Here is a 27,822-nt window from a genome sequence, read left to right on the forward strand (position 1 = left end):
GATGGAGATTTGTGGGATGCACATCCAGGGCACGAAGCTCCCGTTCCACCACATCCCAAAGATGCTCTATTGGGTTGAGATCTGGTGACTGTGGGGGCCAGTTTAGTACAGTGAACTCATTGTCATGTTCAAGAAACCAATTTGAAATGATTCAACCTTTGTGACATGGTGCATTATCCTGCTGGAAGTAGCCATCAGAGGATGGGTACATGGTGGTCATAAAGGGATGGACATGGTCAGAAACAATGCTCAGGTAGGCCGTGGCATTTAAACGATGCCCAATTGGCACTAAGGGGCCTAAAGTGTGCCAAGAAAACATCCCCCACACCATTACACCACCACCAGCAGCCTGCACAGTGGTAACAAGGCATGATGGATCCATGTTCTCATTCTGTTTACGCCAAATTCGGACTCTACCATCTGAACGTCTCAACAGAAATCGAGACTCATCAGACCAGGCAACATTTTTCCAGTCTTCAACTGTCCAATTTTGGTGAGCTTGTGCAAATTGTAGCCTCTTTTTCCTATTTGTAGTGGAGATGAGTGGTACCCGGTGGGGTCTTCTGCTGTTGTAGCCCATCCGCCTCAAGGTTGTACATGTTGTGGCTTCACAAATGCTTTGCTGCATACCTCGGTTGTAACGAGTGGTTATTTCAGTCAAAGTTGCTCTTCTATCAGCTTGAATCAGTCGGCCCATTCTCCTCTGACCTCTAGCATCAACAAGGTATTTTCGCCCACAGGACTGCCGCATACTGGATGTTTTTCCCTTTTCACACCATTCTTTGTAAACCCTAGAAATGGTTGTGCGTGAAAATCCCAGTAACTGAGCAGATTGTGAAATACTCAGACCGGCCTGTCTGGCACCAACAACCATGCCACGCTCAAAATTGCTTAAATCACCTTTCTTTCCCATTCAGACATTCAGTTTGGAGTTCAGGAGATTGTCTTGACCAGGACCACACCCCTAAATGCATTGAAGCAACTGCCATGTGATTGGTTGATTAGATAATTGCATTAATGAGAAATTGAACAGGTGTTCCTAATAATCCTTTAGGTGAGTGTATACCAGTGCAGCAAAGGGTGTTGAAAGTAGCCGGGTACGTGTACAATTCTTCAATTATATCTCCTGGAGACAGAAAGAGAGTATTAAGAGCTACGATGAAGTTACCCAGGAGACGTAAAAAGCTTGCAGCACCTGGTATTTCTAGGAGGTCTCCCATCCAAATACTGACCAGGCCCTGCCCCGTTTAGCTTCCGAGATCTGACGAGATCGGGCGCATTCAGGACGGTGTGGCCACAAGCTGAAAGGCCTGGCTGCATGATGTCTCTTAAAGGTTGGCGGGTATTGACAGAACTTCCAGCAAAAAAAAAAAGAAAAAAAGAAAAAAGAAAAATGGATGGAAAAATATCAGTGCAGCAAAGGGTGTTGACAGTAGCTGGATACGTGTACAATACTTCAATTATATCTCCTCCAGACAGAGAGAGAGTATTAAGAGCTACGATAAAGTTACCCAGGAGACGTAAAAGCTTGCAGCACTAGGTATTTCCAGGAGGTCTCACTTTCATGTACTGACCAGGTCCTGCCCCGTTTAGCTTCCGAGATCTGACGAGATCGGGCGCGTTCAGGATGGTGTGGCCGTAAGCCGAGATGCCTGGCTGCATGATGTCTCTTAAAGGCTGGCGGGTATTGACGGAACTGCCAGCAAAAAAAAAAAAGAAAAATAGAGGGAAATATACCAGTGCAGCAAAGGGTGTTGAAAGTAGCCGGGTACGTGTACAATTCTTCAATTACATCTCCTGGAGACAGAAAGAGAGTATTAAGAGCTACGATGAAGTTACCCAGGAGACGTAAAAGCTTGCAGCACTAGGTATTTCCAGGAGGTCTCACTTTCATGTACTGACCAGGTCCTGCCCCGTTTAGCTTCCGAGATCTGACGAGATCGGGCGCGTTCAGGACGGTGTGGCCGCAAGCCAAGAGGCCTGGCTGCATGATGTCTCTTAAAGGCTGGCGGGTATTGACGGAATTTCCAGCAAAAAAAAAAAAAAAAAAAATAGAAAAATGGAGGGAAAAATATCAGTGCAGGAAAGGGTGTTGAAAGTAGCCGGGTACGTGTACAATTCTTCAATTATATCTCCTGGAGACAGAAAGAGAGTATTAAGAGCTACGATGAAGTTACCCAGGAGACGTAAAAGGTTTGCAGCACCTGGTATTTCTAGGAGGTCTCCCATCCAAGTACTGACCAGGCCCTGCCCCGTTTAGCTTCCGAGATCTGACGAGATCGAGCGCATTCAGGACGGTGTGGCCGCAAGCCAAGAGGCCTGGCTGCATGATGTCTCTTAAAGGTTGGCGGGTATTGACGGAACTTCCAGCAAAAAAAAAAAAGAAAAAAAGAAAAAAGAAAAATGGATGGAAAAATATCAGTGCAGCAAAGGGTGTTGACAGTAGCTGGATACGTGTACAATACTTCAATTATATCTCCTCCAGACAGAGAGAGAGTATTAAGAGCTACGATAAAGTTACCCAGGAGACGTAAAAGCTTGCAGCACTAGGTATTTCCAGGAGGTCTCACTTTCATGTACTGACCAGGTCCTGCCGCGTTTAGCTTCCGAGATCTGACGAGATCGGGCGCGTTCAGGATGGTGTGGCCGCAAGCCGAGATGCCTGGCTGCATGATGTTTCTTTAAGGCTGGCGGGTATTGACGGTACTTCCAGCAAAAAAAAAAAGAAAAAAGAAAAATGGAGGGAAAAATATCAGTGCAGCAAAGGGTTTTGAAAGTAGCCGGGTACGTGTACAATTCTTCAATAATATCTCCAACAGACTGAAAGAGAGTATTAAGAGCTATGATGAAGTTACCCAGGAGACGTAAAAAGCTTGCAGCACCTGGTATTTCTAGGAGGTCTCCCATCCAAGTACTGACCAGGACCTGCCCCGTTAGCTTCCGAGATTTGACGAGATCTGGCGCGTTCAGGATGGTGTGGCCGCAAGCCGAGATGCCTGGCTGCATGATGTCTCTTAAAGGCTGGCGGGTATTGACGGAACTGCCAGCAAAAAAAAAAAGAAAAATAGAGGGAAATATACCAGTGCAGCAAAGGGTGTTGAAAGTAGCCGGGTACGTGTACAATACTTCAATTATATCTCCTCCAGACAGATAGAGAGTATTAAGAGCTACGATAAAGTTACCCAGGAGACGTAAAAGCTTGCAGCACGAGCTATTTCCAGGAGGTCTCACATTCATGTACTGACCAGGTCCTGCCCCGTTAGCTTCCGAGATCTGACGAGATCGGGCGCGTTCAGGACGGTGTGGCCGCAAGCCGAGATTTCTGGCTGCATGATGTCTCTTAAAGGCATGCCGGGTATTGACGGAATTTCCAGCAAAAAAAAAAAAAAAAAAAAGAAAAATGGAGGGAAAAATATCAGTGCAGGAAAGGGTGTTGAAAGTAGCCGGGTACGTATGTGTACAATTCTTCAATTATATCTCCTGAAAACAGAAAGAGAGTATTAAGAGCTACGATGAAGTTACCCAGGAGACGTAAAAAGCTTGCAGGACCTGGTATTTCCAGGAGGTCTCCCATCAAAGTACTGACCAGGCCCTGCCCCGTTTAGCTTCCGAGATCTGACGAGATCGGGCGCGTTCAGGATGGTGTGGCCGCAAGCCAAGATGCCTGGCTGCATGATGTCTCTTAAAGGCTGGCGGGTATTGACGGAACTGCCAGCAAAAAAAAAAAAAAAAAAGAAAAATGGATGGAAAAATATCAGTGCAGCAAATAGTGTTGACAGTAGCTGGGTACGTGTACAATACTTCAATTATATCTCCTCCAGACAGATAGAGAGTATTAAGAGCTACGATGAAGTTACCCAGGAGACGTAAAAAGCTTGCAGCACCTGGTATTTCTAGGAGGTCTCCCATCCAAGTACTGACCAGGCCCTGCCCCGTTTAGCTTCCGAGATCTGACGAGATCGGGCGCATTCAGGACGGTGTGGCCACAAGCCGAAAGGCCTGGCTGCATGATGTCTCTTAAAGGTTGGCGGGTATTGACGGAACTTCCAGCAAAAAAAAAAAAAAAAAAAAATAGAAAAATGGAGGGAAAAATATCAGTGCAGGAAAGGGTGTTGAAAGTAGCCGGGTACGTGTACAATTCTTCAATTATATCTCCTGCAGACTAAAAGAGAGTATTAAGAGCTACGATAAAGTTACCCAGGAGACGTAAAAGCTTGCAGCACCTGGTATTTCCAGGAGGTCTCACATTCAAGTACTGACCAGGTCCTGCCCGTTTAGCTTCCGAGATCTGACGATATCATGCGCGTTCAGGACGGTGTGGCCGAAAGCCAAGAGGCCCGGCTGCATGATGTCTCTTTAAGGCTGGCGGGTATTGACGGAACTTCCAGCAAAAAAAAAAAGAAAAAAGAAAAATGGAGGGAAAAATATCAGTGCAGGAAAGGGTGTTGAAAGTAGCCGGGTACGTACGTGTACAATTCTTCAATTATATCTCCTGAAAACAGAAAGAGAGTATTAAGAGCTACGATGAAGTTACCTAGGAGACGTAAAAAGCTTGCAGGACCTGGTATTTCTAGGAGGTCTCCCATCAAAGTACTGACCAGGCCCTGCCCCGTTTAGCTTCCGAGATCTGACGAGATCGGGCGCGTTCAGGATGGTGTGGCCGCAAGCCAAGATGCCTGGCTGCATGATGTCTCTTAAAGGCTGGCGGGTATTGACGGAACTGCCAGCAAAAAAAAAAAAAAAAAAAGAAAAATGGATGGAAAAATATCAGTGCAGCAAATAGTGTTGACAGTAGCTGGGTACGTGTACAATACTTCAATTATATCTCCTCCAGACAGATAGAGAGTATTAAGAGCTACGATGAAGTTACCCAGGAGACGTAAAAAGCTTGCAGCACCTGGTATTTCTAGGAGGTCTCCCATCCAAGTACTGACCAGGCCCTGCCCCGTTTAGCTTCCGAGATCTGACGAGATCGGGCGCATTCAGGACGGTGTGGCCACAAGCCGAAAGGCCTGGTTGCATGATGTCTCTTAAAGGTTGGCGGGTATTGACGGAACTTCCAGCAAAAAAAAAAAAAAAAAAAAATAGAAAAATGGAGGGAAAAATATCAGTGCAGGAAAGGGTGTTGAAAGTAGCCGGGTACGTGTACAATTCTTCAATTATATCTCCTGCAGACTAAAAGAGAGTATTAAGAGCTACGATAAAGTTACCCAGGAGACGTAAAAGCTTGCAGCACCTGGTATTTCCAGGAGGTCTCACATTCAAGTACTGACCAGGTACTGCCCGTTTAGCTTCCGAGATCTGACGATATCATGCGCGTTCAGGACGGTGTGGCCGAAAGCCAAGAGGCCCGGCTGCATGATGTCTCTTTAAGGCTGGCGGGTATTGACGGAACTTCCAGCAAAAAAAAAAAGAAAAAAGAAAAATGGAGGGAAAAATATCAGTGCAGCAAAGGGTTTTGAAAGTAGCCGGGTACGTGTACAATTCTTCAATAATATCTCCTACAGACTGAAAGAGAGTATTAAGAGCTATGATGAAGTTACCCAGGAGACGTAAAAAGCTTGCAGCACCTAGTATTTCCAGGAGGTCACCCATCCAAGTACTGACCAGGCCCTGCCCCGTTAGCTTCCGAGATCTGACGACATCGGGCGCGTTCAGGACGGTGTGGCCGCAAGCCAAGAGGCCTGGCTGCATGATGTCTCTTAAAGGCTGGCGGGTATTGACGGAACTTCCAGCAAAAAAAAAAAAAAAAAAAAATGGAAAATGGAGGGAAAAATATCAGTGCAGCAAAGGCTGTTGAAAGTAGCCGGGTACGTGTACAATACTTCAATTATATCTCCTCCAGACAGATAGAGAGTATTAAGAGCTACGATGAAGTTTCCCAGGAGACGTAAAAAGCTTGCAGCACCAGGTATTTCCAGGAGGTCTCCCATCCAAGTACTGACCAGGCCTTGCCCGGCTTAGCTTCCAAGATCTGATGAGATCGGGCGTGTTCAGGACGGTGTGGCCGCAAGCCAAGAGGCCTGGCTGCATGATGTCTCTTAAAGGCTGGCGGGTATTGACGGAACTTCCAGCAAAAAATAAAAAATAAATAAATAGAAAAATGGAGGGAAAAATATCAGTGCAGGACAGGGTGTTGAAAGTAGCCGGGTACATGTACAATTCTTCAATTATATCTCCTCCAGACTGAATGAGAGTATTAAGAGCTACGCTGAAGTTACCCAGGAGATGTAAAAAGCTTTCAGCACCTGGTATTTCCAGGAGGTCAACCATCCAATTACTGACCAGGCCCTGCCCAGTTTTTCTTCCGAGATCTGACGAGATCTTGCGTCTTCAGGACGGTGTGGCCTCAAGCCAAGAGGCCTGGCTGCATGATGTCTCTTAAAGGCTGGAGGGTATTGATGGAACTTCCAGCAAGAAACAAAAGAAAAAAGAAAATTGGAGGGAAAAATATCAGTGCAGCAAAGCGTGTTGAAGGTAGCCGGGTACGTGTACAATTCTTCAATTATATCTCCTCCAGACAGATAGAGAGTATTAAGAGCTACGATAAAGTTACCCAGGAGACGTAAAAGCTTGCAGCACCAGGTATTTCCAGGAGGTCTCACATTCAAGTACTGACCAGGTCCTGCCCCGTTTAGCTTCCGAGATCTGACGAGATCGGGCGCGTTCAGGACGGTGTGGCCGCAAGCCGAGATGTCTGGCTGCATGATGTCTCTTAAAGGCTGGCGTGTATTGACGGAATTTCCAGCAAAAAAAAAAAAAAAAAAGAAAAATGGATGGAAAAATATCAGTGCAGGAAAGGGTGTTGAAAGTAGCCGGGTACGTGTACAATTCTTCAAATATATCTCCTCCAGACAGATAGAGAGTATTAAGAGCTACGATAAAGTTACCCAGGAGACGTAAAAGCTTGCAGCACCAGGTATTTCCAGGAGGTCTCACATTCATGTACTGACCAGGTCCTGCCCCGTTTAGCTTCCAAGATCTGACGAGATCGGGCGAGTTCAGGATGGTGTGGCCGCAAGCCGAGATGCCTGGCTGCATGATGTCTCTTAAAGGCTGGCGGGTATTGACGGAATTTCCAGCAAAAAAAAAAAAAAAAAAATAGAAAACTGGAGGGAAAAATATCAGTGCAGGAAAGGGTGTTGAAAGTAGCCGGGTACGTGTACAATTCTTCAAATATATCTCCTGGAGACAGAAAGAGAGTATTAAGAGCTACGATGAAGTTACCCAGGAGACGTAAAAAGTTTCCAGCACCTGGTATTTCTAGGAGGTCTCCCATCCAAGTACTGACCAGGCCCTGCCCCGTTTAGCTTCCGAGATCTGACGAGATCGGGCGCGTTCAGGATGGTGTGGCCGCAATCCGAGACGCCTGGCTGCATGATGTCTCTTAAAGGCTGGCGGGTATTGACGGAACTGCCAGCAAAAAAAAAAGAAAAAAGAAAAATGGAGGGAAAAATATCAGTGCAGCAAAGGGTGTTGAAAGTAGCCGGGTACGTGTACAATTCTTCAATTATATCTCTTCCAGACAGAAAGAGAGTATTAAGAGCTACGATGAAGTTACTCAGGAGACGTAAGATGCTTGCAGCACCTTTTATTTCCAGCAGGTCTCCCATGCAAGTACTGAACAGGCACTGCCCCGTTCAGCTTCCGAGGTCTGACGAGATTGGGGGTGTTCAGGGCGGTGTGGCCGCAAGCCGAGAGGCCTGGCTGCATGATGTGTCTTAATGGTTGGCGGGTATTGAAGGAGCTTCCAGCAAAAAAAAAAAAAAAGAAAAATGGAGGGAAAAATATCAGTGCAGCAATGGGTGTTGAAAGTAGCCGGGTACGTGTACAATACTTCAATTATATCTCCTCCAGACAGAAAGAGAGTATTAAGAGCTACGATAAACTTACCCAGCAGACGTAAAAAGCTTGCAGCACCTGGTATTTCCAGGAGGTCTCCCATCCAAGTACTGACCAGGCCCTGCCCCACTCAGTTTCCGAGATCTTACGAGATCGGACGCGTTCAGGACGGTGTGGCCGCAAGCCGAGATGCCTGGCTGCATGATGTCTCTTAAAGGCTGGCGGGTATTGACGGAACTGCCAGCAATAAAAAAAAAGAGAAATGGAGGGAGAAATACCAGTGCAGCAAAGGGTGTTGAAAGTAGCCGGGTACGTGTACAATACTTGAATTATATCTCCTCCAGACAGAAAGAGCGTATTAAGAGCTACGATGAAGTTACCCAGGAGACGTAAAAAGCTTGCAGCACCTGGTATTTCTAGGAGGTCAGCCATCCAAGTACTGACCAGGCCCTGCCCCGTTTAGCTTCCGAGATCTAACGAGATCAGGCACGTTCAGGACAATGTGGCCGCAAGCCAAGAGGCCTGGCTGCATGATGTCTCTTAATGGCTGGCGGGTATTGACGGAACTTCCAGCAAAAAAAAAAAAAAAAAAAAAAGAAAAAGAAAAATGGAGGGAAAAATATCAGTGCAGTAATGGGTTTTGAAAGTAGCCGGGTACGTGTACAATTCTTCAATTATATCTCCTCCAGACAGAAAGAGAGTATTAAGAGCTACGATGAAGTTACCCAGGAGACGTAAAAAGCTTGCAGCACCTGGCATTTCCAGGAGGTCACCCAACCAAGTACTGACCAGACCCTGCCCCGTTTTGCTTCCGAGATATGATGAGATCAGGCGCGTTCAGGACGGTGTGGCCGCAAGCCAAGAGACCTGGCTGCATGATGTCTCTTAAAGGCTGGCAAGTATTGACGGAACTTCCAGCAAAAAAAAAAAAAAAAAAAATAGAAAAAGGGAGGGAAAAATATCAGTGCAGCAAAGGGTGTTGTAAGTAGCCGGGTACATGTACAATTCTTCAATTATATCTCCTCCAGACAGAGAGAGAGTATTAAGAGCTACGATAAAGTTACCCAGGAGACGTAAAAGCTTGCAGCACTAGGTATTTCCAGGAGGTCTCACATTCATGTACTAACCAGGTCCTGCCCCGTTTAGCTTCCGAGATCTGACGAGATCGGGCGCGTTCAGTATGGTGTGGCCGAAAGCCGAGATGCCTGGCTGCATGATGTCTCTTAAAGGATGGCGGGTATTGACGGAATTTCCAGCAAAAAAAAAAAAAAAAAAAAAAAAAAAAAATGGATGGAAAAATATCAGTGCAGCAAAGGGTGTTGACAGTAGCTGGGTACGTGTACAATACTTCAATTATATCTCCTCCAGACAGATAGAGAGTATTAAGAGCTACGATAAAGTTACCCAGGAGACGTAAAAGCTTGCAGCACAAGGTATTTCCAGGAGGTCTCACATTCATGTACTGACCAGGTCCTGCCCCGTTTAGCTTCCGAGATCTGACGAGATCGGGCGCGTTCAAGATGGTGTGGCCGCAAGCCGAGATGCCTGGCTGCATGATGTCTCTTAAAGGTTGGCGGGTATTGATGGAACTTCCAGCAAAAAAAAAAAAAAAAAAGAAAAATGGATGGAAAAATATCAGTGCAGCAAAGGGTGTTGACAGTAGCTGGGTACGTGTACAATACTTCAATTATATCTCCTCCAGACAGAGAGAGAGTATTAAGAGCTACGATAAAGTTACCCAGGAGACGTAAAAGCTTGCAGCACTAGGTATTTCCAGGAGGTCTCACTTTCATGTACTGACCAGGTCCTGCCCCGTTTAGCTTCCGAGATCTGATGAGATCGGGCGCGTTCAGGATGGTGTGGCCGCAAGCCAAGATGCCTGGCTGCATGATGTCTCTTAAAGGCTGGCGGGTATTGACGGAACTGCCAGCAAAAAAAAAAATGAAAAATAGAGGGAAATATACCAGTGCAGCAAAGGGTGTTGAAAGTAGCCGGGTACGTTTACAATTCTTCAATTATATCTTCTCCAGACAGAAAGAGAGTATTAAGAGCTACGATGAAGTTCCCCAGGAGACGTAAAAAGCTGGCAGCACCTGGTATTTCCAGGAGGTCTCACATTTAAGTACTGACCAGGTCCTGCCCCGTTTAGCTTCCGAGATCTGACAAGATCGGGCGCGTTCAGGACGGTGTGGCCGGCAAGCCGAGATGTCTGGCTGCATGATGTCTCTTAAAGGCTAGCGGGTATTGACGGAATTTCCAGCAAAAAAATAAAAAAGAAAAAAGAAAAATGGATGGAAAAATATCAGTGCAGCAAAGCGTGTTGACAGTAGCTGGGTACGTGTACAATACTTCAATTATATCTCCTCCAGACAGATAGAGAGTATTAAGAGCTACGATTAAGTTACCCAGGAGACGTAAAAGCTTGCAGCACCAGGTATTTCCAGGAGGTCTCACATTCATGTACTGACCAGGTCCTGCCCCGATTAGCTTCCGAGATCTGACGAGATCGGGCGCGTTCAGGATGGTGTGGCCGCAAGCCAAGATGCCTGGCTGCATGATGTCTCTTAAAGGCTGGCGGGTATTGACGGAACTGCCGAAAAAAAAAAAAAGAAAAATAGAGGTAAATATACCAGTGCAGCAACGGGTGTTGAAAGTAGCCGGGTACGTGTACAATTCTTCAATTATATCTCCTGGAGACAGAGAGAGAGTATTAAGAGCTACGATGAAGTTACCCAGGAGACGTAAAAAGCTTGCAGCACCTGGTATTTCTAGGAGGTCTCCCATCCAAGTACTGACCAGGCCCTGCCTCGTTTAGCTTCCGAGGTCTGACGAGATCGGGCGCTTTCAGGATTGTGTGGCCGCAAGCCGAGATGTCTGGCTGCATGATGTCTCTTAAAGGCTGGCGGGAATTGACGGAACTGCCAGCAAAAAAAAAAGAAAAATAGAGGGAAATATACCAGTGCAGCAAAGGGTGTTGAAAGTAGCCGGGTACGTGTACAATTCTTCAATTATATCTCCTGGAGACAGAAAGAGAGTATTAAGAGCTACGATGAAGTTACCCAGGAGACGTAAAAAGCTTGCAGCACCTGGTATTTCTAGGAGGTCTCCCATCCAAATACTGACCAGGCCCTGCCCCGTTTAGCTTCCGAGATCTGACGAGATCGGGCGCATTCAGGACGGTGTGGCCACAAGCTGAAAGGCCTGGCTGCATGATGTCTCTTAAAGGTTGGCGGGTATTGACAGAACTTCCAGCAAAAAAAAAAAAGAAAAAAAGAAAAAAGAAAAATGGATGGAAAAAAATCAGTGCAGCAAAGGGTGTTGACAGTAGCTGGATACGTGCACAATACTTCAATTATATCTCCTCCAGACAGAGAGAGAGTATTAAGAGCTACGATAAAGTTACCCAGGAGACGTAAAAGCTTGCAGCACTAGGTATTTCCAGGAGGTCTCACTTTCATGTACTGACCAGGTCCTGCCCCGTTTAGCTTCCGAGATCTGACGAGATCGGGCGCGTTCAGGATGGTGTGGCCGTAAGCCGAGATGCCTGGCTGCATGATGTCTCTTAAAGGCTGGCGGGTATTGACGGAACTGCCAGCAAAAAAAAAAAAGAAAAATAGAGGGAAATATACCAGTGCAGCAAAGGGTGTTGAAAGTAGCCGGGTACGTGTACAATTCTTCAATTACATCTCCTGGAGACAGAAAGAGAGTATTAAGAGCTACGATGAAGTTACCCAGGAGACGTAAAAAGCTTGCAGCACCTGGTATTTCTAGGAGGTCTCCCATCCAAGTACTGACCAGGCCCTGCCCCGTTTAGCTTCCGAGATCTGACGAGATCGGGCGCGTTCAGGACGGTGTGGCCGCAAGCCAAGAGGCCTGGCTGCATGATGTCTCTTAAAGGCTGGCGGGTATTGACGGAATTTCCAGCAAAAAAAAAAAAAAAAAAAATAGAAAAATGGAGGGAAAAATATCAGTGCAGGAAAGGGTGTTGAAAGTAGCCGGGTACGTGTACAATTCTTCAATTATATCTCCTGGAGACAGAAAGAGAGTATTAAGAGCTACGATGAAGTTACCCAGGAGACGTAAAAGGCTTGCAGCACCAGGTATTTCTAGGAGGTCTCCCATCCAAGTACTGACCAGGCCCTGCCCCGTTTAGCTTCCGAGATCTGACGAGATCGGGCGCGTTCAGGATGGTGTGGCCGCAAGCCAAGAGGCCTGGCTGCATGATGTCTCTTAAAGGTTGGCGGGTATTGACGGAACTTCCAGCAAAAAAAAAAAAAAAAAAAAAATGGATGGAAAAATATCAGTGCAGCAAAGGGTGTTGACAGTAGCTGGGTACGTGTACTATACTTCAATTATATCTCCTCCAGACAGATAGAGAGTATTAAGAGCTACGATAAAGTTACCCAGGAGACGTGAAAGCTTGCAGCACTAGGTATTTCCAGGAGGTCTCACTTTCATGTACTGACCAGGTCCTGCCCCGTTTAGCTTCCGAGATCTGACGAGATCGGGCGCGTTCAGGATGGTGTGGCCGTAAGCCGAGATACCTGGCTGCATGATGTCTCTTAAAGGCTGGCGGGTATTGACGAAACTGCCAGCAAAAAAAAAAAAGAAAAATAGAGGGAAATATACCAGTGCAGCAAAGGGTGTTGAAAGTAGCCGGGTACGTGTACAATTCTTCAATTACATCTCCTGGAGACAGAAAGAGAGTATTAAGAGCTACGATGAAGTTACCCAGGAGACGTAAAAAGCTTGCAGCACCTGGTATTTCTAGGAGGTCTCCCATCCAAGTACTGACCAGGCCCTGCCCCGTTTAGCTTCTGAGATCTGACGAGATCGGGCGCGTTCAGGACGGTGTGGCCGCAAGCCAAGAGGCCTGGCTGCATGATGTCTCTTAAAGGCTGGCGGGTATTGACGGAATTTCCAGCAAAAAAAAAAAAAAAAAAAATAGAAAAATGGAGGGAAAAATATCAGTGCAGGAAAGGGTGTTGAAAGTAGCCGGGTACGTGTACAATTCTTCAATTATATCTCCTGGAGACAGAAAGAGAGTATTAAGAGCTACGATGAAGTTACCCAGGAGACGTAAAAGGCTTACAGCACCTGGTATTTCTAGGAGGTCTCCCATCCAAGTACTGACCAGGCCCTGCCCCGTTTAGCTTCCGAGATCTGACGAGATCGAGCGCATTCAGGACGGTGTGGCCGCAAGCCAAGAGGCCTGGCTGCATGATGTCTCTTAAAGGTTGGCGGGTATTGACGGAATTTCCAGCAAAAAAAAAAAAAAAAAAAAAGAAAAATGGAGGGAAAAATATCAGTGCAGGAAAAGGTGTTGAAAGTAGCCGGGTACGTGTACAATTCTTCAATTATATCTCCTGGAGACAGAAAGAGAGTATTAAGAGCTACGATGAAGTTACCCAGGAGACGTAAAAAGCTTGCAGCACCTGGTATTTCTAGGAGGTCTCCCATCCAAGTACTGACCAGGCCCTGCCCCGTTTAGCTTCCGAGATCTGACGAGATCGGGAGCATTCAGGACGTTGTGGCCACAAGTCAAAAGGCCTGGCTGCATGATGTCTCTTAAAGGTTGGCGGGTATTGACGGAACTTCCAGCAAAAAGAAAAAAAAAAAAAAATAGAAAAATGGAAGGAAAAATATCAGTGCAGGAAAGGGTGTTGAAAGTAGCCGGGTACGTGTACAATTCTTCAATTATATCTCCTGCAGACTGAAAGAGAGTATTAAGAGCTACGATAAAGTTACCCAGGAGACGTAAAAGCTTGCAGCACCTGGTATTTCCAGGAGGTCTCACATTCAAGTACTGACCAGGTCCTGCCCCGTTTAGCTTCCGAGATCTGACGATATCATGCGCATTCAGGACGGTGTGGCCGAAAGCCGAGAGGCCCAGCTGCATGATGTCTCTTAAAGGTTGGCGGGTATTGACGGAACTTCCAGCAAAAAAAAAAAAGAAAAAAAGAAAAAAGAAAAATGGATGGAAAAATATCAGTGCAGCAAAGGGTGTTGACAGTAGCTGGGTACGTGTACAATACTTCAATTATATCTCCTCCAGACAGAGAGAGAGTATTAAGAGCTACGATAAAGTTACCCAGGAGACGTAAAAGCTTGCAGCACTAGGTATTTCCAGGAGGTCTCACTTTCATGTACTGACCAGGTCCTGCCGCGTTTAGCTTCCGAGATCTGACGAGATCGGGCGCGTTCAGGATGGTGTGGCCGCAAGCCAAGATGCCTGGCTGCATGATGTCTCTTAAAGGCTGGCGGGTATTGACGGAACTGCCAGCAAAAAAAAAAAGAAAAATAGAGGGAAATATACCAGTGCAGCAAAGGGTGTTGAAAGTAGCCGGGTACGTGTACAATTCTTCAATTATATCTCCTGGAGACAGAAAGAGAGTATTAAGAGCTACGATGAAGTTACCCAGGAGACGTAAAAAGCTTGCAGCACTTGGTATTTCTAGGAGGTCTCCCATCCAAGTACTGACCAGGCCCTGGCCCGTTTAGCTTCCGAGATCTAACGAGATCGGGCGCATTCAGGACGGTGTGGCCACAAGCCGAAAGGCCTGGCTGCATGATGTCTCTTAAAGGTTGGCGGGTATTGACGGAACTTCCAGCAAAAAAAAAAAAAAAAAAAAGAAAAATGGATGGAAAAATATCAGTGCAGCAAATGGTGTTGACAGTAGCTGGGTTCGTGTACAATACTTCAATTATATCTCCTCCAGACAGAGAGAGAGTATTAAGAGCTACGATAAAGTTACCCAGGAGACGTAAAAGCTTGCAGAACTAGGTATTTCCAGGAGGTCTCACTTTCATGTACTGACCAGGTCCTGCCCCGTTTAGCTTCCGAGATCTGACGAGATCGGGCGTGTTCAGGACGGTGTGGCCGCAAGCCGAGATGCCTGGCTGCATGATGTCTCTTAAAGGCTGGCGGGTATTGACGGAACTTCCAGCAAAAAAAAAAATAAAAAAAATGGAAAATGGAGGGAAAAATATCAGTGCAGCAAAGGCTGTTGAAAGTAGCCGGGCACGTGTACAATACTTCAATTATATCTCCTCCAGACAGATAGAGAGTATTAAGAGCTACGATGAAGTTTCCCAGGAGACGTAAAAAGCTTGCAGTACCAGGTATTTCCAGGAGGTCTCCCATCCAAGTACTGACGAGGCCCTGCCCCGTTTAGCTTCCGAGATCTGACGAGATCGGGCGTGTTCAGGACGGTGTGGCCACAAGCCAAGAGGCCGGGCTGCATGATGTCTCTTAAAGGCTGGCGGGTATTGACAGAACTTCCAGCAAAAAATAAAAAATAAATAAATAGAAAAATGGAGGGAAAAATATCAGTGCAGGACAGGGTGTTGAAAGTAGCCGGGTACGTGTACAATACTTCAATTATATCTCCTCCAGACTGAATGAGAGTATTAAGAGCTACGCTGAAGTTACCCAGGAGATGTAAAAAGCTTTCAGCACCTGGTATTTCCAGGAGGTCACCCATCCAATTACTGACCAGGCCCTGCCCAGTTTTTCTTCCGAGATCTGACGAGATCTTGCGTCTTCAGGACGGTGTGGCCGCAAGCCGAGATGCCTGGCTGCATGATGTCTCTTAAAGGTTGGCGGGTATTGACGGAACTTCCAGCAAAAAAAATATATAAAAAAAGAAAAAAGAAAAATGGATGGAAAAATATCAGTGCAGCAAAGGGTGTTGACAGTAGCTGGATACGTGTACAATACTTCAATTATATCTCCTCCAGACAGAGAGAGAGTATTAAGAGCTACGATGAAGTTACCCAGGAGACGGAAAAGCTTGCAGCACCTGGTATTTCCAGGAGGTCTCACATTGAAGTACTGACCAGGTCCTGCCCCGCTTAGCTTCCGAGATCTGACGATATCATGCGCATTCAGGACGGTGTGGCCGAAAGCCGAGAGGCCCAGCTGCATGATGTCTCTTTAAGGCTGGCGGGTATTGACGGAACTTCCAGCAAAAAAAAAAAGAAAAAAGAAAAATGGAGGGAAAAATATCAGTGCAGCAAAGGGTTTTGAAAGTAGCCGGGTACGTGTACAATTCTTCAATAATATCTCCTCCAGACTGAAAGAGAGTATTAAGAGCTATGATGAAGTTACCCAGGAGACGTAAAAAGCTTGCAGCACCTGGTATTTCTAGGAGGTCTCCCATCCAAGTACTGACCAGGACCTACCCCGTTAGCTTCCGAGATTTGACGAGATCGGGCGCGTTCAGGATGGTGTGGCCGCAAGCCGAGATGCCTGGCTGCATGATGTCTCTTAAAGGCTGGCGGGTATTGACGGAACTGCCAGCAAAAAAAAAAAGAAAAATAGAGGGAAATATACCAGTGCAGCAAAGGGTGTTGAAAGTAGCCGGGTACGTGTACAATACTTCAATTATATCTCCTCCAGACAGATAGAGAGTATTAAGAGCTACGATAAAGTTACCCAGGAGACGTAAAAGCTTGCAGCACGAGGTATTTCCAGGAGGTCTCACATTCATGTTCTGACCAGGTCCTGCCCCGTTTAGCTTCCGAGATCTGACAAGATCGGGCGCGTTCAGGACGGTGTGGCCGCAAGCCGAGATGTCTGGCTGCATGATGTCTCTTAAAGGCTGGCGGGTATTGACGGAATTTCCAGCAAAAAAAAAAAAAAAAAAAAAGAAAAATGGAGGGAAAAATATCAGTGCAGGAAAGGGTGTTGAAAGTAGCCGGGTACGTACGTGTACAATTCTTCAATTATATCTCCTGGAGACAGAAAGAGAGTATTAAGAGCTACGATGAAGTTACCCAGGAGACGTAAAAAGCTTGCAGGACCTGGTATTTCCAGGAGGTCTCCCATCAAAGTACTGACCAGGCCCTGCCCCGTTTAGCTTCCGAGATCTGACGAGATCGGGCGCGTTCAGGATGGTGTGGCCGCAAGCCAAGATGCCTGGCTGCATGATGTCTCTTAAAGGCTGGCGGGTATTGACGGAACTGCCAGCAAAAAAAAAAAAAAAAAAGAAAAATGGATGGAAAAATATCAGTGCAGCAAATAGTGTTGACAGTAGCTGGGTACGTGTACAATACTTCAATTATATCTCCTCCAGACAGATAGAGAGTATTAAGAGCTACGATGAAGTTACCCAGGAGACGTAAAAAGCTTGCAGCACCTGGTATTTCTAGGAGGTCTCCCATCCAAGTACTGACCAGGCCCTGCCCCGTTTAGCTTCCGAGATCTGACGAGATCGGGCGCATTCAGGACGGTGTGGCCACAAGCCGAAAGGCCTGGCTGCATGATGTCTCTTAAAGGTTGGCGGGTATTGACGGAACTTCCAGCAAAAAAAAAAAAAAAAAAAATAGAAAAATGGAGGGAAAAATATCAGTGCAGGAAAGGGTGTTGAAAGTAGCCGGGTACGTGTACAATTCTTCAATTATATCTCCTGCAGACTGAAAGAGAGTATTAAGAGCTACGATAAAGTTACCCAGGAGACGTAAAAGCTTGCAGCACCTGGTATTTCCAGGAGGTCTCACATTCAAGTACTGACCAGGTCCTGCCCGTTTAGCTTCCGAGATCTGACGATATCATGCGCGTTCAGGACGGTGTGGCCGAAAGCCAAGAGGCCCGGCTGCATGATGTCTCTTTAAGGCTGGCGGGTATTGACGGAACTTCCAGCAAAAAAAAAAAGAAAAAAGAAAAATGGAGGGAAAAATATCAGTGCAGCAAAGGGTTTTGAAAGTAGCCGGGTACGTGTACAATTCTTCAATAATATCTCCTACAGACTGAAAGAGAGTATTAAGAGCTATGATGAAGTTACCCAGGAGACGTAAAAAGCTTGCAGCACCTGGTATTTCCAGGAGGTCACCCATCCAAGTACTGACCAGGCCCTGCCCCGTTAGCTTCCGAGATCTGACGACATCGGGCGCGTTCAGGACGGTGTGGCCGCAAGCCAAGAGGCCTGGCTGCATGATGTCTCTTAAAGGCTGGCGGGTATTGACGGAACTTCCAGCAAATAAAAAAAAAAAAAAAAATGGAAAATGGAGGGAAAAATATCAGTGCAGCAAAGGCTGTTGAAAGTAGCCGGGTACGTGTACAATACTTCAATTATATCTCCTCTAGACAGATAGAGAGTATTAAGAGCTACGATGAAGTTTCCCAGGAGACGTAAAAAGCTTGCAGCACCAGGTATTTCCAGGAGGTCTCGCATCCAAGTACTGACCAGGCCCTGCCCCGCTTAGCTACCAAGATCTGATGAGATCGGGCGTGTTCAGGACGGTGTGGCCGCAAGCCAAGAGGCCTGGCTGCATGATGTCTCTTAAAGGCTGGCGGGTATTGACGGAACTTCCAGCAAAAAATAAAAAATAAATAAATAGAAAAATGGAGGGAAAAATATCAGTGCAGGACAGGGTGTTGAAAGTAGCCGGGTACGTGTACAATTCTTCAAATATATCTCCTCCAGACAGATAGAGAGTATTAAGAGCTACGATAAAGTTACCCAGGAGACGTAAAAGCTTGCAGCACCAGGTATTTCCAGGAGGTCTCACATTCAAGTACTGACCAGGTCCTGCCCCGTTTAGCTTCCGAGATCTGACGAGATCGGGCGCGTTCAGGACGGTGTGGCCGCAAGCCGAGATTTCTGGCTGCATGATGTCTCTTAAAGGCTGGCGTGTATTGACGGAATTTCCAGCAAAAAAAAAAAAAAAAAAGAAAAATGGATGGAAAAATATCAGTGCAGGAAAGGGTGTTGAAAGTAGCCGGGTACGTGTACAATTCTTCAAATATATCTCCTCCAGACAGATAGAGAGTATTAAGAGCTACGATAAAGTTACCCAGGAGACGTAAAAGCTTGCAGCACCAGGTATTTCCAGGAGGTCTCACATTCATGTACTGACCAGGTCCTGCCCCGTTTAGCTTCCAAGATCTGACGAGATCGGGCGAGCTCAGGATGGTGTGGCCGCAAGCCGAGATGCCTGGCTGCATGATGTCTCTTAAAGGCTGGCGGGTATTGACGGAATTTCCAGCAAAAAAAAAAAAAAAAAAAATAGAAAACTGGAGGGAAAAATATCAGTGCAGGAAAGGGTGTTGAAAGTAGCCGGGGACGTGTACAATTCTTCAATTATATCTCCTCCAGACAGATAGAGAGTATTAAGAGCTACGATAAAGTTACCCAGGAGACGTAAAAGCTTGCAGCACCAGGTATTTCCAGGAGGTCTCACATTCAAGTACTGACCAGGTCCTGCCCCGTTTAGCTTCCGAGATCTGACGAGATCGGGCGCGTTCAGGACGGTGTGGCCGCAAGCCGAGATTTCTGGCTGCATGATGTCTCTTAAAGGCTGGCGTGTATTGACGGAATTTCCAGCAAAAAAAAAAAAAAAAAAAAAAATGGATGGAAAAATATCAGTGCAGGAAAGGGTGTTGACAGTAGCTGGGTACGTGTACAATTCTTAAATTATATCTCCTCCAAACAGAAAGAAAGAACTAAGAGCTACGATAAAGTTACCCAGGAGACGTAAAATCTTGCAGCACCAGGTATTTCCAGGAGGTCTCCCATCCAAGTACTGACCAGGTCCTGCCCCGTTTAGCTTCCGAGATCTTACGAGATCGGGCACGTTCAGGACGGTTTGGCCGCAAGCCGAGAAGCCTGGCTGCATGATGTCTCTTAAAGGTTGGCGGGTATTGACGGAACTTCCAGCAAAAAAAAAAAAAAAAAAAGAAAAATGGATGGAAAAATATCAGTGCAGCAAAGGGTGTTGACAGTAGCTGGGTACGTGTACAATATTTCAATTATATCTCCTCCAGACAGATAGAGAGTATTAAGAGCTACGATAAAGTTACCCAGGAGACGTAAAAGCTTGCAGTACTAGGTATTTCCAGGAGGTCTCACTTTCATTTACTGACCAGGTCCTGCCCCGTTTAGCTTCCGAGATCTGACGAGATCGGGCGCGTTCAGGATGGTGTGGCCGCAAGCCGAGATGCCTGGCTGCATGATGTCTCTTAAAGGCTGGCGGGTATTGACGGAACTGCCACCAAAAAAAAAAAAGAAAAATAGAGGGAAATATACCAGTGCAGCAAAGGGTGTTGAAAGTAGCCGGGTACGTGTACAATTCTTCAATTATATCACCTGGAGACAGAAAGAGAGTATTAAGAGCTACGATGAAGTTACCCAGGAGACGTAAAAAGCTTGCAGCACCTGGTATTTCTAGGAGGTCTCCCATCCAAGTACTGACCAGGCCCTGCCCCGTTTAGCTTCCGAGATCTGACGAGATCGGGCGCATTCAGGACGGTGTGGCCGCAAGCCAAGAGGCCTGGCTGCATGATGTCTCTTAAAGGTTGGCGGGTATTGACGGAACTTCCAGCAAAAAAAAAAAGAAAAATAGAGGGAAATATACCAGTGCAGCAAAGGGTGTTGAAAGTAGCCGGGTACGTGTACAATTCTTCAATTATATCTCCTGGAGACAGAAAGAGAGTATTAAGAGCTACGATGAAGTTACCCAGGAGACGTAAAAAGCTTGCAGCACCTGGTATTTCTAGGACGTCTCCCATCCAAGTACTGACAAGGCCCTGCCCCGTTTAGCTTCCGAGATCTGACGAGATCGGGCGCATTCAGGACGGTGTGGCCACAAGCCGAAAGGCCTGGCTGCATGATGTCTCTTAAAGGTTGGCGGGTATTGACGGAACTTCCAGCAAAAAAAAAATTTAAAAAAAGAAAAAAGAAAAATGGATGGAAAAATATCAGTGCAGCAAAGGGTGTTGACAGTAGCTGGATACGTGTACAATACTTCAATTATATCTCCTCCAGACAGAGAGAGAGTATTGAGAGCTACGATAAAGTTACCCAGGAGACGTAAAAGCTTGCAGCACTAGGTATTTCCAGGAGGTCTCACTTTCATGTACTGACCAGGTCCTGCCCCGTTTAGCTTCCGAGATGTGACGAGATCGGGCGCGTTCAGGATGGTGTGGCCGCAAGCCGAGATGCCTGGCTGCATGATGTCTCTTAAAGGCTGGAGGGTATTGACGGAACTTCCAGCAAAAAAAAAAAAGAAAAAGGAAAAATGGAGGGAAAAATATCAGTGCAGGAAAGGGTGTTGAAAGTAGCCGGGTACGTGTACAATTCTTCAATTAAATCTCCTCCAGACAGAAAGAGAGTATTAAAAGCTAAGACGAAGTTCCCCAGGTGACGTAAAAAGCTTGCAGCACCTGGTACTTCCAGGAGGTCTCCCATCCAAGTACTGACCAGGTCCTGCCCCGTTTAGTTTCCGAGATCTGACAAGATCGGGCGCGTTCAGGACGGTGTGGCCACAAGCCGAGACGCCTTGCTGCATGATGTCTCTTAAAGGCTGGCGGGTATTGACGGAATTTCCAGCATAAAAAAAAAAAAAAAAAATAGAAAAATGGAGGGAAAAATATCAGTGCAGGAAATGGTGTTGAAAGTAGCCGGGTACGTGTACAATTCTTCAATTATATCTCCTCCAGACTGAAAGAGAGTATTAAGAGCTACGATAAAGTTACCCAGGAGACGTAAAAGCTTGCAGCACCAGGAATTTCCAGGAGGGCTCACATTCAAGTACTGACCAGGTCCTGCCCCGTTTAGCTTCCGAGATCTGACGAGATCGGGCGTGTTCAGGATGGTGTGGCCGCAAGCCAAGATGCCTGGCTGCATGATGTCTCTTAAAGGCTGGCGGGTATTGACGGAATTTCCAGCAAAAAAAAAAAAAAAAGAAAAACGGAGGCAAGAATATCAGTGCAGCAAAGGGTGTTGAAAGTTGCCGGGTACGTGTACAATTCTTCAATTATATATCCTCCAGACAGAAAGAGAGAATTAAGAGCTACGATGAAGATACCCAGGAGACGTAAAAAGTTTGCAACACCTCGTATTTCCAGAAGGTCACCCATAAAAGTACTGACCAGGCCCTGCCCCGTTTAAATTCCGAGATCTGACGAGATCGGGCGCGTTCAGGACGGTGTGTCCGCAAGCCAAGAGGCCTTGCTGCATGATGTCTCTTAAAGGCTGGCGGGTATTGACGGAACTTCCAGCAAAAAAAAATAAAAAAATAAAAAGAAAAAGAAAAATGGAGGGAAAAATATCAGTGCAGCAAAGGGTGTTGAAAGTAGACGGGTACGTGTACAATACTTCAATTATATCTCCTCCAGACAGATAGAGAGTATAAAGAGCAACGATAAAGTTACCCAGGAGACGTAAAAGCTTGCAGCACTAGGTATTTCCAGGAGGTCTCACAATCAAGTACTGACCAGGTCCTGCCCCGTTTAGCTTCCGAGATCTGACGAGATCGGGCGCGTTCAGGATGGTGTGGCCGCAAGCCGAGATGCCTGGCTGCATGATGTCTCTTAAAGGCTGGCGGGTATTGACATAACTGCCAGGAAAAAAAAAAAAGAAAGATAGAGGGAAAAATACCAGTGCAGCAAAGGGTGTTGAAAGTAGCCGGGTACGTGTACAATTCTTCAATTATATATTCTCCAGACAGAAAGAGAGTATTAAGAGCTACGATGAAGTTACCCAGGAGACGTAAAAAGCTTGCAGCACCTGGTATTTCTAGGAGGTCTCCCATCCAAGTACTGACCAGGCCCTGCCCCGTTTAGCTTCTGAGATCTGACGAGATCGGGCGCATTCAGGACGGTGTGGCCGCAAGCCAAGAGGCCTGGCTGCATGATGTCTCTTAAAGGCTGACGGGTATTGACGGAACTTCCAGCAAAAAAAAAAAAAATAAATAAAGAAAAAGAAAAATGGAGGGAAAAATATCAGTGCAGTAATGGGTTTTGAAAGTAGCCGGGTACGTGTACAATTCTTCAATTATATCTCCTCCAGACAGAAAGAGAGTATTAAGAGCTACGATGAAGTTACCCAGGAGACGTAAAAAGCTTGCAGCACCTGGCATTTCCAGGAGGTCACCCATCCAAGTACTGACCAGGCCCTGCCCCGTTTAAATTCCAAGATCTGATGAGATCGGGGGCGTTCAGGACGGTGTGGCTGCAAGCCGAGAGGCCTGGCTGCATGATGTCTCTTAATGGTTGGCGGGTATTGACGGAACAGCCAGCAAATAAAAAAAAAGAGAAATGGTGGTAAAAATATCAGTGCAGCAAAGGGTGTTGAAAGTAGCCAGGTACATGTACAATTCTTCAATTATATCTCCTCCAGACAGAAAGAGAGAATTAAGAGCTACGATGAAGTTACCCAGGAGACGTAAAAAGTTTGCAGTACCTCGTATTTCCAAAAGGTCACCTATAAAAGTACTGACCAGGCCCTGCCCCGTTTAAATTCCGAGATCTGACGAGATCGGGCGCGTTCAGGACGGTGTGGCCGCAAGCCGAGAGGCCTGGCTGCATGATGTCTCTTAAAGGCTGGCGGGTATTGACGGAACTGCCAGCAAAAATAAAAAGAAAAATAGAGGGAAAAATACCAGTGCAGCAAAGGCTGTTGAAAGTAGCCGGGTACGTGTACAATTCTTCAATTATATCTCCTCCAGACTGAAAGAGAGTATTAAGAGCTACGATGAAGTTACTCAGGAGACGTAAGATGCTTGCAGCACCTTTTATTTCCAGCAGGTCTCCCATGCAAGTACTGAACAGGCACTGCCCCGTTCAGCTTCCGAGATCTTACGAGATCGGACGCGTTCAGGACGGTGTGGCCGCAAGCCGAGATGCCTGGCTGCATGATGTCTCTTAAAGGCTGGCGGGTATTGACGGAACTGCCAGCAATAAAAAAAAAGAGAAATGGAGGGAGAAATACCAGTGCAGCAAAGGGTGTTGAAAGTAGCCGGGTACGTGTACAATACTTGAATTATATCTCCTCCAGACAGAAAGAGCGTATTAAGAGCTACGATGAAGTTACCCAGGAGACGTAAAAAGCTTGCAGCACCTGGTATTTCTAGGAGGTCAGCCATCCAAGTACTGACCAGGCCCTGCCCCGTTTAGCTTCCGAGATCTTACGAGATCGGGCGCATTCAGGACGGTGTGGCCACAAGCCGAGAGGCCTGGCTGCATGATGTCTCTTAAAGGCTGGCGGGTATTGACGGAATTTCCAGCAAATAAAAAAAAAAAAAAAAATAGAAAAATGGAGGGAAAAATATCAGTGCAGGAAAGGGTGTTGAAAGTAGCCGGGTACGTGTACAATTCTTCAATTATATCTCCTCCAGACAGAAAGAGAGTATTAAGAGCTACGATGAAGTTACCCAGGAGACGTAAAAGGCTTGCAGCACCAGGTATTTCCAGGAGGTCTCACATTCAAGTACTGACCAGGTCCCGCCCCGTTTAGCTTCCGAGATCTGACGAGATCGGGCGCGTTCAGGATGGTGTGGCCGCAAGCCGAGACGCCTGGCTGCATGATGTCTCTTAAAGGCTGGCGGGTATTGACGGAACTTCCAGCAAAAAAAAAAAAGAAAAATAGAGGGAGAAATACCAGTGCAGCAAAGGCTGATGAAAGTAGCCGGGTACGTGTACAATTCCTCAATTATAACACCTCCAGACAGATAGAGAGTATTAAGAGCTACGATTAAGTTTCCCAGGAGACGTAAAAAGCTTGCAGCACCAGGTATTTCCTGGAGGTCTCCCATCCAATAACTGATCAGGCCCTGCCCCGTTTAGCTTCCGAGATCTAACGAGATCAGGCACGTTCAGGACAATGTGGCCGCAAGCCAAGAGGCCTGGCTGCATGATGTCTCTTAATGGCTGGCGGGTATTGACGGAACTTCCAGCAAAAAAAAAAAAAAAAAAAATGAAAAAGAAAAATGGAGGGAAAAATATCAGTGCAGTAATGGGTTTTGAAAGTAGCCGGGTACGTGTACAATTCTTCAATTATATCTCCTCCAGACAGAAAGAGAGTATTAAGAGCTACGATGAAGTTACCCAGGAGACGTAAAAAGCTTGCAGCACCTGGCATTTCCAGGAGGTCACCCAACCAAGTACTGACCAGACCCTGCCCCGTTTTGCTTCCGAGATATGATGAGATCAGGCGCGTTCAGGACGGTGTGGCCGCAAGCCAAGAGACCTGGCTGCATGATGTCTCTTAAAGGCTGGCAAGTATTGACGGAACTTCCAGCAAAAAAAAAAAAAAAAAAAATAGAAAAAGGGAGGGAAAAATATCAGTGCAGCAAAGGGTGTTGAAAGTAGCCGGGTACGTGTACAATTCTTCAATTATATCTCCTGGAGACAGAAAGAGAGTATTAAGAGCTACGATGAAGTTACCCAGGAGACGTAAAAAGCTTGCAGCACCTGGTATTTCTAGGAGGTCTCCCATCCAAGTACTGACCAGGCCCTGCCCCGTTTAGCTTTCGAGATCTGACGAGATCGGGCGCATTCAGGACTGTGTGGCCACAAGCCGAAAGGCCTGGCTGCATGATGTCTCTTAAAGGCTGGCGGGTATTGACGGAACTGCCAGCAAAAAAAAAAAGAAAAATAGAGGGAAATATACCAGTGCAGCAAAGGGTGTTGAAATTAGCCGGGTACGTGTACAATTCTTCAATTATATCTCCTGGAGACAGAAAGAGAGTATTAAGAGCTACGATGAAGTTACCCAGGAGACGTAAAAAGCTTGCAGCACCTGGTATTTCCAGGAGGTCACACATCCAAGTATTGACCAGGCCCTGCCCCGTTTAGCTTCCGAAATCTGATATGATCGGGCGCGTTCAGGACAGTGTGACTACAAGCCAAGAGGCCTGGCTGCATGATGTCTCTTAAAGGCTGGCGGATATTGACGGAACTTCCAGCAAAAAAATAAAATAAAAAGAAAAATGGAGGGAAAAATATCAGTGCAGCAAAGGGTGTTGAAAGTAGCCTAGTACGTGTACAATTCTTCAATTATATCTCCTGGAGACAGAAAGAGAGTATTAAGAGCTACGATGAAGTTACCCAGGAGACGTAAAAGGCTTGCAGCACCTGGTATTTCTAGGAGGTCTCCCATCCAAGTACTGACCAGGCCCTGCCCCGTTTAGCTTCCGAGATCTGACGAGATCGGGCGCATTCAGGACGGTGTGGCCGCAAGCCAAGAGGCCTGGCTGCATGATGTCTCTTAAAGGTTGGCGGGTATTGACGGAACTTCCAGCAAAAAAAAAAAAAAAAAAGAAAAATGGATGGAAAAATATCAGTGCAGCAAAGGGTGTTGACAGTAGCTGGGTACGTGTACAATACTTCAATTATATCTCCTCCAGACAGATAGAGAGTATTAAGAGCTACGATAAAGTTACCCAGGAGACGTAAAAGGCTTGCAGCACCAGGTATTTCCAGGAGGTCTCACATTCATGTACCGACCAGGTCCTGTCCCGTTTAGCTTCCAAGATCTGACGAGACCGGGCGAGTTCATGATGGTGTGGCCGCAAGCCGAGATGCCTGGCTGCATGATGTCTCTTAAAGGCTGGCGGGTATTGACGGAACTGCCAGCAAAAAAAAAAAAGAAAAATAGAGGGAAATATACCAGTGCAGCAAAGGGTGTTGAAAGTAGCCGGGTTCGTGTACAATTCTTCAATTATATCTCCTGGAGACAGAAAGAGAGTATTAAGAGCTACGATGAAGTTACCCAGGAGACGTAAAAAGCTTGCAGCACCTGGTATTTCTAGGAGGTCTCCCATCCATGTACTGACCAGGTCCTGCCCCGTTTAGCTTCCGAGATCTGACGAGATCGGGCGCATTCAGGACGGTGTGGCCACAAGCCGAAAGGCCTGGCTGCATGATGTCTCTTAAAGGTTGGCGGGTATTAACGGAACTTCCAGCAAAAAAAAAAAAAAAAAAAAGAAAAAAGAAAAATGGATGGAAAAATATCAGTGCAGCAAAGGGTGTTGACAGTAGCTGGATACGTGTACAATACTTCAATTATATCTCCTCCAGACAGAGAGAGAGTATTAAGAGCTACGATAAAGTTACCCAGGAGACGTAAAAGCTTGCAGCACTAGGTATTTCCAGGAGGTCTCACATTCATGTACTGACCAGGTCCTGCCCCATTTAGCTTCCGAGATCTGACGAGATCGGGCGCGTTCAGGATGGTGTGGCCGCAAGCCGAGATGCCTGGCTGCATGATGTCTCTTAAAGGCTGGCGGGTATTGACGGAACTGCCAGCAAAAAAAAAAAAGAAAAATAGAGGGAAATATACCAGTGCAGCAAAGGGTGTTGAAAGTAGCCGGGTACGTGTACAATTCTTCAATTATATCTCCTGGAGACAGAAAGAGAGTATTAAGAGCTACGATGAAGTTACCCAGGAGACGTAAAAAGCTTGCAGCACCTGGTATTTCTAGGAGGTCTCCCATCCAAGTACTGACCAGGCCCTGCCCCGTTTAGCTTCCGAGATCTGACGAAATCGGGCGCATTCAGGACGGTGTGGCCACAAGCCGAAATGCCTGGCTGCATGATGTCTCTTAAAGGTTGGCGGGTATTGACGGAACTTCCAGCAAAAAAAAAAAAAAAAAAATAGAAAAATGGAGGGAAAAATATCAGTGCAGGAAAGGGTGTTGAAAGTAGCCGGGTACGTGTACAATTCTTCAATAATATCTCCTGCAGACTGAAAGAGAGTATTAAGAGCTACGATAAAGTTACCCAGGAGACGTAAAAAGCTTGCAGCACCTGGTATTTCCAGGAGGTCACCCATCCAAGTACTGACCAGGCCCTGCCCCGTTAGCTTCCGAGATCTGACGAGATCGGGCGCGTTCAGGACGGTGTGGCCGCAAGCTAAGAAGCCTGGCTGCATGATGTCTCTTAAAGGCTGGCGGGTATTGACGGAACTTCCAGCAAAAAATAAAAAATAAATAAATAGAAAAATGGAGGGAAAAATATCAGTGCAGGACAGGGTGTTGAAAGTAGCCGGGTACATGTACAATTCTACAATTATATCTCCTCCAGACTGAATGAGAGTATTAAGAGCTACGATGAAGTTACCCAGGAGATGTAAAAAGCTTTCAGCACCTGGTATTTCCAGGAGGTCACCCATCCAATTACTGACCAGGCCCTGCCCAGTTTTTCTTCCGAGATCTGACGAGATCTTGCGTCTTCAGGACGGTGTGGCCTCAAGCCAA

The 27,822-nt window shown here is 46.3% G+C and overlaps 19 non-coding genes and 58 pseudogenes across 19 annotated transcripts; all 77 read right to left on the reverse strand.

Moving 5' to 3' along the window:
• Positions 1–1,183: 1,183 nt before the first annotated feature.
• LOC136731645 (5S ribosomal RNA) lies at positions 1,184–1,302 on the reverse strand. The gene has a single exon (XR_010809636.1). It is a non-coding gene; the product is annotated as a 5S ribosomal RNA (ribosomal RNA).
• Positions 1,303–1,525: 223 nt separating this feature from the next.
• Positions 1,526–1,644, reverse strand: LOC136731444 (uncharacterized; annotated as a pseudogene).
• A 209-nt stretch (positions 1,645–1,853) lies between these two features.
• LOC136731306 (uncharacterized) lies at positions 1,854–1,972 on the reverse strand (annotated as a pseudogene).
• A 220-nt stretch (positions 1,973–2,192) lies between these two features.
• LOC136731676 (5S ribosomal RNA) lies at positions 2,193–2,311 on the reverse strand. The gene has a single exon (XR_010809665.1). It is a non-coding gene; the product is annotated as a 5S ribosomal RNA (ribosomal RNA).
• A 224-nt stretch (positions 2,312–2,535) lies between these two features.
• Positions 2,536–2,654, reverse strand: LOC136731400 (uncharacterized; annotated as a pseudogene).
• Positions 2,655–2,870: 216 nt separating this feature from the next.
• On the reverse strand, positions 2,871–2,988 carry LOC136731319 (uncharacterized; annotated as a pseudogene).
• A 208-nt stretch (positions 2,989–3,196) lies between these two features.
• LOC136731533 (uncharacterized) lies at positions 3,197–3,314 on the reverse strand (annotated as a pseudogene).
• A 223-nt stretch (positions 3,315–3,537) lies between these two features.
• Positions 3,538–3,656, reverse strand: LOC136731631 (5S ribosomal RNA). Its single transcript, XR_010809623.1, has one exon. It is a non-coding gene; the product is annotated as a 5S ribosomal RNA (ribosomal RNA).
• Positions 3,657–3,872: 216 nt separating this feature from the next.
• On the reverse strand, positions 3,873–3,991 carry LOC136731280 (5S ribosomal RNA). Its single transcript, XR_010809530.1, has one exon. It is a non-coding gene; the product is annotated as a 5S ribosomal RNA (ribosomal RNA).
• Positions 3,992–4,549: 558 nt separating this feature from the next.
• LOC136731714 (5S ribosomal RNA) lies at positions 4,550–4,668 on the reverse strand. The gene has a single exon (XR_010809702.1). It is a non-coding gene; the product is annotated as a 5S ribosomal RNA (ribosomal RNA).
• A 217-nt stretch (positions 4,669–4,885) lies between these two features.
• LOC136731291 (5S ribosomal RNA) lies at positions 4,886–5,004 on the reverse strand. The gene has a single exon (XR_010809531.1). It is a non-coding gene; the product is annotated as a 5S ribosomal RNA (ribosomal RNA).
• Positions 5,005–5,558: 554 nt separating this feature from the next.
• Positions 5,559–5,676, reverse strand: LOC136731117 (uncharacterized; annotated as a pseudogene).
• Positions 5,677–5,896: 220 nt separating this feature from the next.
• LOC136731724 (5S ribosomal RNA) lies at positions 5,897–6,015 on the reverse strand. The gene has a single exon (XR_010809711.1). It is a non-coding gene; the product is annotated as a 5S ribosomal RNA (ribosomal RNA).
• Positions 6,016–6,236: 221 nt separating this feature from the next.
• On the reverse strand, positions 6,237–6,355 carry LOC136731547 (uncharacterized; annotated as a pseudogene).
• A 215-nt stretch (positions 6,356–6,570) lies between these two features.
• LOC136731828 (uncharacterized) lies at positions 6,571–6,689 on the reverse strand (annotated as a pseudogene).
• Positions 6,690–6,904: 215 nt separating this feature from the next.
• On the reverse strand, positions 6,905–7,023 carry LOC136731247 (uncharacterized; annotated as a pseudogene).
• A 219-nt stretch (positions 7,024–7,242) lies between these two features.
• LOC136731915 (uncharacterized) lies at positions 7,243–7,361 on the reverse strand (annotated as a pseudogene).
• A 215-nt stretch (positions 7,362–7,576) lies between these two features.
• LOC136731525 (uncharacterized) lies at positions 7,577–7,695 on the reverse strand (annotated as a pseudogene).
• Positions 7,696–7,908: 213 nt separating this feature from the next.
• Positions 7,909–8,027, reverse strand: LOC136731118 (uncharacterized; annotated as a pseudogene).
• A 210-nt stretch (positions 8,028–8,237) lies between these two features.
• LOC136731144 (uncharacterized) lies at positions 8,238–8,356 on the reverse strand (annotated as a pseudogene).
• A 226-nt stretch (positions 8,357–8,582) lies between these two features.
• Positions 8,583–8,701, reverse strand: LOC136731149 (uncharacterized; annotated as a pseudogene).
• Positions 8,702–8,920: 219 nt separating this feature from the next.
• LOC136731440 (uncharacterized) lies at positions 8,921–9,039 on the reverse strand (annotated as a pseudogene).
• Positions 9,040–9,260: 221 nt separating this feature from the next.
• On the reverse strand, positions 9,261–9,379 carry LOC136731270 (uncharacterized; annotated as a pseudogene).
• Positions 9,380–9,594: 215 nt separating this feature from the next.
• LOC136731254 (uncharacterized) lies at positions 9,595–9,713 on the reverse strand (annotated as a pseudogene).
• A 210-nt stretch (positions 9,714–9,923) lies between these two features.
• Positions 9,924–10,043, reverse strand: LOC136731382 (uncharacterized; annotated as a pseudogene).
• Positions 10,044–10,261: 218 nt separating this feature from the next.
• Positions 10,262–10,380, reverse strand: LOC136732025 (uncharacterized; annotated as a pseudogene).
• A 209-nt stretch (positions 10,381–10,589) lies between these two features.
• LOC136731901 (uncharacterized) lies at positions 10,590–10,708 on the reverse strand (annotated as a pseudogene).
• A 208-nt stretch (positions 10,709–10,916) lies between these two features.
• LOC136731658 (5S ribosomal RNA) lies at positions 10,917–11,035 on the reverse strand. Its single transcript, XR_010809648.1, has one exon. It is a non-coding gene; the product is annotated as a 5S ribosomal RNA (ribosomal RNA).
• Positions 11,036–11,259: 224 nt separating this feature from the next.
• On the reverse strand, positions 11,260–11,378 carry LOC136731445 (uncharacterized; annotated as a pseudogene).
• Positions 11,379–11,588: 210 nt separating this feature from the next.
• Positions 11,589–11,707, reverse strand: LOC136731913 (5S ribosomal RNA). The gene has a single exon (XR_010809734.1). It is a non-coding gene; the product is annotated as a 5S ribosomal RNA (ribosomal RNA).
• A 220-nt stretch (positions 11,708–11,927) lies between these two features.
• LOC136731681 (5S ribosomal RNA) lies at positions 11,928–12,046 on the reverse strand. The gene has a single exon (XR_010809670.1). It is a non-coding gene; the product is annotated as a 5S ribosomal RNA (ribosomal RNA).
• A 213-nt stretch (positions 12,047–12,259) lies between these two features.
• LOC136731446 (uncharacterized) lies at positions 12,260–12,378 on the reverse strand (annotated as a pseudogene).
• A 210-nt stretch (positions 12,379–12,588) lies between these two features.
• On the reverse strand, positions 12,589–12,707 carry LOC136731673 (5S ribosomal RNA). Its single transcript, XR_010809662.1, has one exon. It is a non-coding gene; the product is annotated as a 5S ribosomal RNA (ribosomal RNA).
• Positions 12,708–12,927: 220 nt separating this feature from the next.
• Positions 12,928–13,046, reverse strand: LOC136731677 (5S ribosomal RNA). The gene has a single exon (XR_010809666.1). It is a non-coding gene; the product is annotated as a 5S ribosomal RNA (ribosomal RNA).
• Positions 13,047–13,265: 219 nt separating this feature from the next.
• On the reverse strand, positions 13,266–13,384 carry LOC136731919 (uncharacterized; annotated as a pseudogene).
• Positions 13,385–13,604: 220 nt separating this feature from the next.
• LOC136731516 (uncharacterized) lies at positions 13,605–13,723 on the reverse strand (annotated as a pseudogene).
• A 224-nt stretch (positions 13,724–13,947) lies between these two features.
• LOC136731401 (uncharacterized) lies at positions 13,948–14,066 on the reverse strand (annotated as a pseudogene).
• A 209-nt stretch (positions 14,067–14,275) lies between these two features.
• On the reverse strand, positions 14,276–14,394 carry LOC136731882 (uncharacterized; annotated as a pseudogene).
• Positions 14,395–14,611: 217 nt separating this feature from the next.
• LOC136731459 (uncharacterized) lies at positions 14,612–14,730 on the reverse strand (annotated as a pseudogene).
• A 219-nt stretch (positions 14,731–14,949) lies between these two features.
• On the reverse strand, positions 14,950–15,068 carry LOC136731906 (uncharacterized; annotated as a pseudogene).
• Positions 15,069–15,289: 221 nt separating this feature from the next.
• On the reverse strand, positions 15,290–15,408 carry LOC136731341 (uncharacterized; annotated as a pseudogene).
• Positions 15,409–15,632: 224 nt separating this feature from the next.
• Positions 15,633–15,751, reverse strand: LOC136731497 (uncharacterized; annotated as a pseudogene).
• Positions 15,752–15,967: 216 nt separating this feature from the next.
• On the reverse strand, positions 15,968–16,085 carry LOC136731143 (uncharacterized; annotated as a pseudogene).
• Positions 16,086–16,293: 208 nt separating this feature from the next.
• On the reverse strand, positions 16,294–16,412 carry LOC136731539 (uncharacterized; annotated as a pseudogene).
• Positions 16,413–16,635: 223 nt separating this feature from the next.
• Positions 16,636–16,754, reverse strand: LOC136731632 (5S ribosomal RNA). Its single transcript, XR_010809624.1, has one exon. It is a non-coding gene; the product is annotated as a 5S ribosomal RNA (ribosomal RNA).
• Positions 16,755–16,970: 216 nt separating this feature from the next.
• Positions 16,971–17,089, reverse strand: LOC136731302 (5S ribosomal RNA). Its single transcript, XR_010809532.1, has one exon. It is a non-coding gene; the product is annotated as a 5S ribosomal RNA (ribosomal RNA).
• A 553-nt stretch (positions 17,090–17,642) lies between these two features.
• On the reverse strand, positions 17,643–17,760 carry LOC136731952 (uncharacterized; annotated as a pseudogene).
• Positions 17,761–17,980: 220 nt separating this feature from the next.
• LOC136731803 (uncharacterized) lies at positions 17,981–18,099 on the reverse strand (annotated as a pseudogene).
• A 220-nt stretch (positions 18,100–18,319) lies between these two features.
• LOC136731829 (uncharacterized) lies at positions 18,320–18,438 on the reverse strand (annotated as a pseudogene).
• Positions 18,439–18,653: 215 nt separating this feature from the next.
• LOC136731322 (uncharacterized) lies at positions 18,654–18,772 on the reverse strand (annotated as a pseudogene).
• A 219-nt stretch (positions 18,773–18,991) lies between these two features.
• Positions 18,992–19,110, reverse strand: LOC136731830 (uncharacterized; annotated as a pseudogene).
• A 214-nt stretch (positions 19,111–19,324) lies between these two features.
• On the reverse strand, positions 19,325–19,443 carry LOC136731845 (uncharacterized; annotated as a pseudogene).
• Positions 19,444–19,659: 216 nt separating this feature from the next.
• On the reverse strand, positions 19,660–19,778 carry LOC136731430 (uncharacterized; annotated as a pseudogene).
• A 210-nt stretch (positions 19,779–19,988) lies between these two features.
• On the reverse strand, positions 19,989–20,107 carry LOC136731738 (5S ribosomal RNA). Its single transcript, XR_010809717.1, has one exon. It is a non-coding gene; the product is annotated as a 5S ribosomal RNA (ribosomal RNA).
• A 209-nt stretch (positions 20,108–20,316) lies between these two features.
• LOC136732023 (uncharacterized) lies at positions 20,317–20,435 on the reverse strand (annotated as a pseudogene).
• Positions 20,436–20,659: 224 nt separating this feature from the next.
• On the reverse strand, positions 20,660–20,778 carry LOC136731529 (uncharacterized; annotated as a pseudogene).
• A 217-nt stretch (positions 20,779–20,995) lies between these two features.
• On the reverse strand, positions 20,996–21,114 carry LOC136731984 (uncharacterized; annotated as a pseudogene).
• A 219-nt stretch (positions 21,115–21,333) lies between these two features.
• LOC136731982 (uncharacterized) lies at positions 21,334–21,452 on the reverse strand (annotated as a pseudogene).
• Positions 21,453–21,666: 214 nt separating this feature from the next.
• On the reverse strand, positions 21,667–21,785 carry LOC136731342 (uncharacterized; annotated as a pseudogene).
• Positions 21,786–22,011: 226 nt separating this feature from the next.
• LOC136731108 (uncharacterized) lies at positions 22,012–22,130 on the reverse strand (annotated as a pseudogene).
• A 210-nt stretch (positions 22,131–22,340) lies between these two features.
• Positions 22,341–22,459, reverse strand: LOC136731664 (5S ribosomal RNA). The gene has a single exon (XR_010809654.1). It is a non-coding gene; the product is annotated as a 5S ribosomal RNA (ribosomal RNA).
• Positions 22,460–22,685: 226 nt separating this feature from the next.
• LOC136731749 (uncharacterized) lies at positions 22,686–22,804 on the reverse strand (annotated as a pseudogene).
• Positions 22,805–23,015: 211 nt separating this feature from the next.
• On the reverse strand, positions 23,016–23,134 carry LOC136731362 (uncharacterized; annotated as a pseudogene).
• Positions 23,135–23,343: 209 nt separating this feature from the next.
• On the reverse strand, positions 23,344–23,462 carry LOC136731495 (uncharacterized; annotated as a pseudogene).
• A 210-nt stretch (positions 23,463–23,672) lies between these two features.
• Positions 23,673–23,791, reverse strand: LOC136731740 (uncharacterized; annotated as a pseudogene).
• Positions 23,792–24,012: 221 nt separating this feature from the next.
• LOC136731858 (uncharacterized) lies at positions 24,013–24,131 on the reverse strand (annotated as a pseudogene).
• A 210-nt stretch (positions 24,132–24,341) lies between these two features.
• On the reverse strand, positions 24,342–24,460 carry LOC136731275 (uncharacterized; annotated as a pseudogene).
• Positions 24,461–24,685: 225 nt separating this feature from the next.
• On the reverse strand, positions 24,686–24,804 carry LOC136731150 (uncharacterized; annotated as a pseudogene).
• A 220-nt stretch (positions 24,805–25,024) lies between these two features.
• Positions 25,025–25,143, reverse strand: LOC136731936 (uncharacterized; annotated as a pseudogene).
• A 209-nt stretch (positions 25,144–25,352) lies between these two features.
• LOC136731327 (uncharacterized) lies at positions 25,353–25,471 on the reverse strand (annotated as a pseudogene).
• Positions 25,472–25,687: 216 nt separating this feature from the next.
• LOC136731588 (5S ribosomal RNA) lies at positions 25,688–25,806 on the reverse strand. Its single transcript, XR_010809581.1, has one exon. It is a non-coding gene; the product is annotated as a 5S ribosomal RNA (ribosomal RNA).
• Positions 25,807–26,022: 216 nt separating this feature from the next.
• Positions 26,023–26,141, reverse strand: LOC136731452 (uncharacterized; annotated as a pseudogene).
• A 210-nt stretch (positions 26,142–26,351) lies between these two features.
• Positions 26,352–26,470, reverse strand: LOC136731815 (uncharacterized; annotated as a pseudogene).
• Positions 26,471–26,694: 224 nt separating this feature from the next.
• On the reverse strand, positions 26,695–26,813 carry LOC136731279 (uncharacterized; annotated as a pseudogene).
• A 210-nt stretch (positions 26,814–27,023) lies between these two features.
• Positions 27,024–27,142, reverse strand: LOC136731663 (5S ribosomal RNA). Its single transcript, XR_010809653.1, has one exon. It is a non-coding gene; the product is annotated as a 5S ribosomal RNA (ribosomal RNA).
• A 219-nt stretch (positions 27,143–27,361) lies between these two features.
• Positions 27,362–27,479, reverse strand: LOC136731625 (5S ribosomal RNA). Its single transcript, XR_010809617.1, has one exon. It is a non-coding gene; the product is annotated as a 5S ribosomal RNA (ribosomal RNA).
• A 221-nt stretch (positions 27,480–27,700) lies between these two features.
• On the reverse strand, positions 27,701–27,819 carry LOC136731483 (uncharacterized; annotated as a pseudogene).
• Positions 27,820–27,822: the final 3 nt, after the last annotated feature.

Source organism: Amia ocellicauda, unplaced genomic scaffold (genome assembly GCF_036373705.1).
Source record: "Amia ocellicauda isolate fAmiCal2 unplaced genomic scaffold, fAmiCal2.hap1 HAP1_SCAFFOLD_33, whole genome shotgun sequence".
NCBI lineage: Eukaryota > Metazoa > Chordata > Actinopteri > Amiiformes > Amiidae > Amia > Amia ocellicauda.